The sequence below is a fragment of the Rhynchophorus ferrugineus genome, unplaced genomic scaffold (assembly GCF_030347505.1).
Source record: "Rhynchophorus ferrugineus isolate W39M unplaced genomic scaffold, kcgeb_rfMv2 rfM5, whole genome shotgun sequence".
Classification (NCBI taxonomy): Eukaryota; Metazoa; Arthropoda; class Insecta; order Coleoptera; family Curculionidae; genus Rhynchophorus; species Rhynchophorus ferrugineus.
In genome coordinates this window covers 5,835,284-5,845,390 of record NW_027472584.1, presented here as the reverse complement: position 1 = coordinate 5,845,390, position 10,107 = coordinate 5,835,284, and the positions used below count along the sequence as shown (strand labels likewise).

Genomic DNA, 10,107 nt, shown 5'->3' with positions numbered 1-10,107 from the left:
AAAATATCCATATTTTTTGCAATAAGTATAAGATATATCGATATTTTACAAAAAAATTTATGTATATTTTTAATAGAAAATAAAAATAGTGAAATATTAGCCTAAAAAAATTTTTTTCTAAAACTTTTAAGGAATAACGGTATTTTTGATAAACCATTAAAATTAAGTACCAGAATTCACTAAACGTTTAAAAGGAAGTTCCGATTTGAAAGTTTTTTTTAATTGTACTTAATCTTCTGAAAATATATCAGCTAAAAAATATCGATATATCGACAAAAAAGTATCGATATTTTTTCTGCATCCCTAGCGGCTAGTTATTTAAATTTTTGTGTTGGTGGTGGTGTATGGAGATAGCTGATACACTATTTTAAAATTCATCAAGTCGTAAAAATGTCGAAGAAGCGAAGATCAGTTAGCGGGTCTCAAAAATCCAAATCACAGACTGATCCAGACGTACCGGATCAAAATACAGAAAATATAATCAATGATGTAGTCAGGTACATTATTCTTAAAGCTGACGAAAATTCATTTTATACCAGATCCGAATTAAATCAAAATGTAATTCATAAAAAGGGCCAATGCGTGGATAGTGTTATACAACAAGCAATTAAGGTTCTGGAAAATGTTGGTATTATTATTGTTATATGGATGTTGTTGATATTGTTTTGTATAAATTTTTAGGTATATGGTTACACACTTACTGAATATGATGATGTAAAAATGAAAAAAAAAATTATTTTTTAATTAGTATATTGCCTTCTGTCAATTATTCCGATGAAGAAGAAGAAGAATGTGTTTCTAGTTATGAAACTGGTTCAAATGTACCGAATTTTTTTTTTTTTTTTTTTTTTATAATTATATACATTGTTACTAGTCGTTGCCGACTAACCTACAATTTGTCCTTATAATAGCTTAAATCTAGGTATATATCTAATAGGACTCATCAGTCCTACATAGTCTCTAACATAATAATAATTGTTTTAACACTTTGAGTTTTTTCTAATGCACCTCACTGCACTACACTACAACACACTACACAAGTTCAAATGGTTTGGTCCTTTTGAGTCTGCGTCCGGTTTTGGTGTTGTCCAAGAGTTGTAATACTTCGAAATTAACATGAGAGTGAAGTCTCTCCTCATGTCTCTTTGCAATTCTTTTAATTTCTTGATTGACAGTCGGTATCTGAAGATCTCGATGTAAATAAATGGTCCGGTAATATCTGGGTGCACCTACGATGCTTCTTAGGACTTTGTTCTGGAAAACTTGTATTAGATTTATGTTGCTTTTTGCGGAACATCCCCATAATTGTATTCCGTATGTCCATATAGGTTTTAATATTTGTTTATATAGAAGTAATTTATTATGTATAGTTAATTGAGATTTTCTTCCAATTAGCCAATACATTTTTCTATATTTTAACTCAAGTTCTTTTCTTTTCTTTTTGACATGTTCCTTCCACCGTAGTTTTGCATCAAGTGTCATTCCGAGATACTTAGCATTATTGCTGTATGGTATGACAGTGTGGTTTATGGTCAATGGTGTAAGCGCGGCCTGTTTATAGGTGAATTGAACATGCACAGATTTGTTTTGGTTAATTTGTATTTTCCAGATTTGGGTCCATTTATTTATAGCGTCAGTAGCCTGTTGTAGTTTTCGGGTTGCTTCTTCGCTATTGTTTCCGACAGCAAGAATAGCAGTATCATCAGCAAATGTAGCCATTGTAATGTTTTCGATTTGTGGTATATCACATGTATAAAGTAGGTACAGAATTGGCCCCAGTACACTTCCTTGTGGTACACCTGCTTTAGCTTCTTTTATTGTAGAGTAAGCTTCCTCTTGTTTCACTCTAAACATTCTGGCTGTGATGTAAGATTTTAATAGTTCGGTGTGTTGCTTCGGTAATATTTTCTGTAGCTTATGGACGAGGCCTTTGTGCCATACCTTGTCGAAAGCTTGTGCTACATCTAAGAATACAGCTGAGCATACTTTATTATCTTCATAGGCTTTTTCAATAACATCTGTTATTCTATGCACTTGATCAATCGTTGAATGTTTGGTAATAAACCCAAACTGGTGTGTTGGTATTAGGTTTTTTCTCTCTATAATTGGTTTTAATCTTTTCAAGAGGAGCTTTTCAAATACCTTAGCTATCATCGGTAACAGTGAGATAGGTCGATAAGCTTTTATATCATTTGGTGATTTTCCAGGTTTTGGAACCATTATTATTTCAGCCATTTTCCAAACGTCTGGGACATATTTCAGTCGAAATGCTGCATTGATTAAGTTAGTGAGCTTTATAATACCCTTTCTTGGCAGATTGTGCAGCAATTGCCCTGTTATTAAATCATAGCCTGGTGATTTATTTGGCTTGATGTTAGTTTTAATAACGTTGGTGACTTCTTTCGGAGTTGTTAATTGAATTGTCGAATTTTCGCCGTCTATGTCCGGTAAAGTATGTTCAATTTCACTTTCGTTTGGTTTGAAAGTTTTCTCTAAATGGTCAGCGAATGCTTCTGCTTTCTCCAGGTTGCTGCGTGCCCAACTTCCATGCATGTTTCTTATCGGAGGACTATGTAGACAGGATCGTTTTAGGTATTTAGTGGCTTTCCAGAGCGAGTAGTCTGTGTTCTTGTCATCTGTTAAATTTCGTAGATAGTTATTTATGGAATTGTTTTTAATTTCCAAAATTTCCCTCTTCAACCTTTGTGTTATGTTGTTTAAGATATTCTTATTTTCAGGTGTTCTATTTTGCTGCCATTTTTTCCGTAGTTTTCGTTTTTCAGCTACCATTTCCTTGATTTCTTTCGGGTAATTTATTCCTTTGGTTGAAGTTTTAATTTCTGGAGTGTTATTCCAAGCAGCCTGTTGGATGTCTGCAACGAATTTTTCGGTTTCATAATTTAATTGGTCTTCTGTCTTAAGGGGAACATTTAGTTGAATTCGATTGTTTATTTCTTCAACAAATCCTTCCCAGTCTGTCCTCTTGTTGGTTAATGTTGGATTTTGTTGTTTTCTTATAATGTTTTCACTCAGCGTCAAAATCACAGGTGTGTGATCTGAACTTAAGTCAAAATTTTCTTCAACTTCCATGTAGTTAGTGGTTATGTTTCTAGCTATAAAGAAGTCTAACAGGTCTGGAGTTTTCTCTGGATCGGTAGGCCAATAAGTTGGTTTTCCTGTCGACATGTAACTGCACCCTAGCTCAGCAGCTGCTTTATGTAATTCATTACCTTTAGTTGTCGTCATTCTAGATCCCCATCTTGTATTTTTAGCATTGAAATCACCACCGATTATAAATTTTTCTCCTAGGTTGTTTAGAACATTCAAGTAATTTTCTTTTTTTTGGTTGTATCTTGGAGGGCTATATATGGAAGCTAATGTAACCCTGTATTTGCTAGATATAACAGTTACTGCCGTTACCTGATTTTCTGCTAAACTGAGTCCGGGTTCTTGATGATGGCATATATTATTTTTTATTATTATTGCACTTCCTCCTCTTGCTGTGTTAGCTGGATGAATGGTGTGGTAAAAGTAATATCCTCTAAATTTAATAAAGGATTCCTTTGTCAAATGGGTTTCAGATATTAAGCAAATATCTATTTTTTGCAATTCTAGGAATACTTGTAGGTCAGCGTGATGTTTCTGAATCCCATTAGCATTCCAAATTGCGATGCGGATGTCTTTACTTGCCATTTTTAGTTCTTGAGGCCACCGCCCTATTGTTTTCGAGTTTAAGTAATCTTTCAGAAAACGATTCAATAATCTTTTCCTGGTTGTCCAGCTTTGCTATAAGTTTCAATAGCAGTTCGTTGGTTGTAACGTCTTCTTTTTTTGTTTCTTTTTGAGCGGTTTGGTTTATGCTTTGAGCATAGGTCATTTCATCGTTGATTTCGTTGTACATTTTTGGTTGTTTATTTTGAGTCACTGTTTTTTGCTCTTTAGCCTGACTGATTTTATTTCTTCTCTCTTGGAATGTTTTCGCAACTACGCATCCTCTGTAGCTTGCTGGATGCGCTTCATTGCAATTCGCACATTTCGCTTTTGTTCCTTTGGGTTTTTTGCATTCTCCCGTGATGTGTTTTCCTGAGCATTTTACACACCTTGGTTCCCTTTTACAGAATTTTTGTGTGTGTCCATGTAATTGGCATCTCTTGCACTGTGGCACAAGATTTGCCTTTCTAAGAGGTTCTATTTTTACTTCGACTCCTAGAATTTGTTTAATTTCATAAATTGCTTTTATGTCCGTGTTATGTTGGAATGATAACATAAACAGTGGTAAAGGCTTCTTCTGGACAACTATTTCTCCATTGTTATTTTTATTTCGTTCTTTTTTCAGGATATTTGTGACGTCAGTACATTTAAGTCCATTTTTTATTAACTCTTCCACTATTTTAGTAGTTTTAGCTGTCGGTGGAAGCCCTCTTGCCATTACTTTAATGTCTCTGGTTTGCTTATCTTCATACGAGTGCCATTGTAATTTTAGGAATTCCAAGCACTCAGCAATTTTCGTAAAAGTTTTACGACATTCGGCGTTTAATTTGATTTGTCCATTGTTTAATGTTGTTGCTCTAAATAGTATATTATTTGTTTTCATTGTTTCATATAGCAAGTCAAAGTCTGTGACATTACTTACTATAATTGGAGGTGGTCTCGGCACTTTTATTTCTTTATTCAATTCTTGTGCTTTAATGGTTTTTGGTTGTTGTGGTGAAGCTTCAGGTGTGTAGTTTGCTTTTCGTTTCTTATTTCTTTTAACTGTTATCCAGCCTACTTCTTTTTGCAATTCTTCCTCGTCTGTTTCATAGTTTACAGGCAATTTGTTTTCAGTGCACTGGTTCACTACGGGAATGCTAGTTGGATTGTATGTGTTTTGGTTTTTTATTAGGAGTTGTAGTGCATCTAATTGTTTTTGCATATTTGTTAGTGCAATTTCCAGATTCCGTCGGGCTGTTTTTTCGTTAATATACGCATTATAGAGAGCTTGCTCATTTTGCGTTCTCTTATGGTTTTCTTGACAAAAGATTTGATTCTGTTGTGCCAGATAAGCTTCACCTGACGTTGAGGATTGTGTTTCCATCTCATTTAGTCTCTGGTTCTCTCTATTAATCATTTTTATTTAATGAATAGTTTAATTCACGTTTTTACAAAAATTTCAGTACCGGTATTTGTTTCAGAACCGTTATAACGCCGCATTTGTGGTACAGATGATGCACCTCCGACCCTTAACAGCCCCCAAAATTTTACCTTTGTTACTTTATTGCAGTGACCATCGTTTTAAACACATTTTCACTAAACATTTAACGCGCAGTTTTAACACTGTTATTGTCGTCACGGTTTTTACTTATTTTTTAAAATCGCATTTGTGGCACAGGTAGTACACTTTCAAATTTATTACACTGACCGTCGCTCCAAACACGTCTTTACTCTACGAAGGTCGAACGACCAAATGTACCGAATGCTGCTCACAAGATACTGACCCTATTAATTTTATCCATATATTTATGACAAACACTCCAGTATCAGACAGTGAGCTCTACAATAACATCCCTTTATTGTTTTTATATTGTTGATTTATTATTTCAGAATCCCTTTATAGTTTCCTGAAGTCCTTGGATATTGATGTAGAAGTTGAGCATCCATTTTTCGGTAAAGTCAAAGAATATATAAGAGAAACCTTGATAAAGAATTATTACCTTCACTGTGAGTTTGATGACAAAACGAAAATACAAACTTTCCAATGGGGGATTCGAGCTGAAATTGAAATCTCAAAGATGAAGGTTTTACAGTTTGTGTGTGAGGTAACTATTTCAGTTGACTTATAAGCACATTGTCAGGTTATTATTGATTTACAGATGTATGGAAATAAGCAACCAAAAGACTGGCCAGAACATTACAGAGCGGCCGAGAATCAGTTCAGAGAAAGAGAAGAGCTAAAGGAAGAAACAAGGGATGAATCAAGCTAGTCAACGATACTGGTAAAACTACAATATAAAGTTTATTTGTATACAAAAATTGTATCTTCTTAACTAATACAATATAAATAAAAAGATATAGGAAAACGTTAAATCTCATTGGTCCTTACATTGCGTTGTAAGCTGGGCCGCGACCTCCTTCTGGGACCACCCAGTTGATGTTCTGGCTGGGGTCCTTGATGTTGCATGTTTTGCAGTGGATGCGGTTCTGGACATTGATCTACAGTCACTGGCCCTCTCCAGAATCGAGTGGCACAAACTCATACACACCAGCGGGACAAAAACAATCTTCGAGTCCGTCGAAGATGCCTAAGTTTCCTTTGACAGGATTTTAAAGTGTTGCATAACATAATTTGTGTTATACACTATATATACGCTTTTAGTTGACTTTAAAAGATTCCAGTTGTGTTTTGATGACATTTGAGTGATTATTTTATGAACTTTTAAACAATTCATTAATAAAAAACTTATTTTTGTGTAATGCTCTAATTTTTCATTAGGTACAATCCTTTTAACTAACTTTCGGCGAGGTAATAAAACCCGCGGCAAAGACTACTAAGCATTCTCCAGGGAAAGTGAGATTGGGGATACTGTGAAAACTGCCGGTGCCCTTGCGAGATCCTATTGCCGTCTTCGAAGTGATGCTTTATGGACGGATGGTGTTTAAACCTGCGAAGAAACGAACATTACCGCATTACCGATCTTTGGATATTCAGTACCTCTGGAATTCCTTGAACGGGCTCAGGTACAGATTGGTGTAATCCAAACCCGACGGCGATCAGGGGTACTTCGTCGTTTAAATGATACAGAAAGGATCCTCCGTAGGTGTTCTTATCCAAGGGCCAGCCGATGGTGTGCTCCGCGCACCCGGTTTATGTTTGAATCATTCGTCACGATATCTTAACGCTCCCGTCATCGTTGTACAGGACCTCGGAAGGTGCATAACCCGGGCCCACGGCCTCAGCTTGCTCTCCCAGCCACTGAATAACGTGTCCCAGCGGGACGATATAGTTCCCGTGATTAAACATCGGAGTTCCTGACGAAATATCATTTATTCAATACATAAATCGATTTAAGGCAAATAATCCTGGAAGGCCTGGTACCGGAATCCTACCGGTGCTAGTTAACAGACCGAAGTTATCCTCCATTAGGGGAGTGTTCAGAGGCGCGCTCTTCTCTTTCCAGTCCCATTTATGGGGCCTTCTCGACGATGCTTACCTAAAAATCTACGTTCCGTATAGACCACCGATCAAGTGTGCTATGACTTCGATTCCACCGACCCTGATTTTCTTCCCTTCCGCTTCCAACAGTTGTTTGGCTCGTATAGCCGCGCTTATTCCAGTTGGACCACCACCGAGTATCAGAATATCAGTTTACATCTAGAATGTGTAATTTAAGAAAAATTAATCCTTTCAAGGTAAGTAATAATTTTATCATGACATGTCACACAGAAATTGTGAAGAATATATATTATAAATTTAAATAGTGTAGATACTTATAATGGTAGAAAAAAACAGTGTTTTAAGCTGGGCATATATTTTCTCAGACTATTGAAGAAGAATTATCAGACTGTAACACGAATAAAGCCAAAGCCAAGTCTCTTTGAAACAATTTTTTTGTTTTAATACGGACAAATTCTATGCATATTTATAATCAGACTTATAGACAGACAGGTAAAATAATAAAAATGATATCAATAAAATAATTCGTTATATAATGTTTAATTCATAATAATATATATTGTACAATTTTCTTAATATGTCACTCCAATTACCAATATTAATCTACGGGATAACGATGTCTTTTTTTCTCACTTAAATGGTAGTTGTTAAAAATAGAACCTTTTTTATTTATTATTATAACAATAATATAGAATAAATTATGTTTTAATGAAAAAACAGCTGAATCATAGTGCATTTTATATTAAAATTACCTTTCCATCTTGGATCTTCTTCACTTGGATGAATGAAATATAGTGTGTTATCTTGGAAAATTGATCCGAATATATTCCTATTTAACCCAACTGCTGGACTAGAAAATATGATTAGTTATATTTAAGAGTCCAAAGGTTACTTCACAATATGCTATAAAATAAAGCTCCAGACAATAATTGTATCATTACATATAATCATTTTAAGCTATAAAAGTTAAAATATCTTATAAAATTTATTTTCGACAAATTAATTAAATATTCCGAATTAAAATGAAATCTTAGATATTTTCAACGAATTCCCTAAATGCAAACTCATTTTCATTTATTTTAACAAGGAATTGTATAATTAAAGGTAACAGAAATATGTTACTCAAAAAATCAAAGCCAACTCAGAGGTTCAAACAAAATATATCAAAATAAACTGAGCTCAGTCCAATTTTTATTTATTAACCTTTGCAAACAAAATAATTTTTATCTATAAATGTAATTTTATGAAAATCGATCTTATAACATAAATATAATACTAAATAACGCATAAAGTCCGAGTTCAGAATCCTTTTTCTCATCTTCTATGTTGATTGTCTCCTATATATCAATCTTGGAATAATTCTATGTCCAAAATATCACTACAATATTAAATAAGTGTATTTTCATCTGTAATAAAATTGTGGGAAAATAAAAATGATACGGCAAGACCGATTGTTTAGAAACGGACATTTGACAAGATTGTAGAAATTTGTTTTTTGGGTTGCCGAGCGAATTTAAACCAAATAAAATTACCTGACATCAGTGGATTTTTCGAAAAATTTATCTAGTAATCCTAGTTTATAGAGCACATTCAATCCATGTTTAGCTACTAGGTCACGATAATTTTTGATATAAACGCCTTCACCCAAGCACATGTAAATAATAATGTAAGGAAAAAGGCTTTAAAAAACTCTGTATCAATAATTACTTACAAAAGCTTATATTGTTCCCAATCATAAGACTGCGTAGTGTTGTTCATTTTCAAGGAACTCAGTATATTGTACTTCTAAGTTTAAAAGGTGACCTAATTTTAAGATTTGTTGGAATTGGCATCATCCTGAAGATAGACTATAAAAATACACTTGATATCATAAAAACTAATATAAATTACCTCTGACGTGCCTTGTACTTTACCAATAAGACCGTTGTCAAAATCTACCACATTGTCAAACATTCTATCAATCATATCGAAAATAGTCTACAATTTTGTTTTTCTATTTTTATTTTTGGACTTTGTTGGTTGCTGGAGAGGAGTTTTAGAGTTTTGTTGCTGTTTGTGTGTTTACCCTTCAATCTCAGGAATATTCACTAAACCAGGTAACATTTTCAGCAGCGATCCTTTATCGATCTTCCTGATCCAGCGACTTCTAAATTATCAACCGTGCATTTTGTTGTAAATGATTTCTTATGGGCTGGCCTCGACTATCTCGAAGTTAACCTCCAAATTACGTTTTTGAGCAGCTTCATACACAATAAAAATAGGTAATTTTATCATTTGATTTTGTTCTTCGCAATTACCTGAAACAAAGGTAAGTTATCTAATCATCATTTTCTATAACAAATTGTCTACCCATTGCTTCAAATGAGAACTCCTCCTTGTTTTTGTTAATATAATTTAGAGCTTTCAATGCAGCTTCATTACGAGCATTTTTTATCGTTTGAGCCTCTCTATAAAATTTGACGTCGTTGACGTTAAAATGGACTTTGAAAGGTCCCCTCATATCAGAATCATTTCTTCTAACATGAAGAGTATCATAAGAATAAACCGTGTCATTCACTTTATGCAAATGAGATTTTTTCTCTGAAATGTCTGGTGATGCAGTCTTGCCTTCTATTTGTTCCTAAAAGGCACCTTATTTATATGTCTATATTTAACTAAACAATATTGAATACCAAAATATCATTAACTATAGAGTATTGCACAGACATCCCTACCTTTAATGCTAAATTGTTTAGTAAAACTACAGGTGTTTCTACAGGTTCTTTTCACTCTTTTTGATCTTCAAAGAATGATGTTGATATTTTGTATTTTTCAGAGCCCTCTGTGCAGCTTTCCGCTGAGTATTCTTCAAGCTTTTGCCATCCACTGCTTAATTTTCGTTTCCTAAATAGAAAGCGATGGTAAAAACTGTATTGTGCAGAGGTCCTTGAAAATTTTGATATATAATTGCATTT

General features: G+C 34.0%; 1 pseudogene; it reads right to left on the bottom strand.

Moving 5' to 3' along the window:
• Nucleotides 1-6,483: 6,483 nt before the first annotated feature.
• LOC143197398 (electron transfer flavoprotein-ubiquinone oxidoreductase, mitochondrial-like) lies at nt 6,484-9,106 on the bottom strand (annotated as a pseudogene).
• Between the last annotated feature and the right edge of the window lie 1,001 nt (nt 9,107-10,107).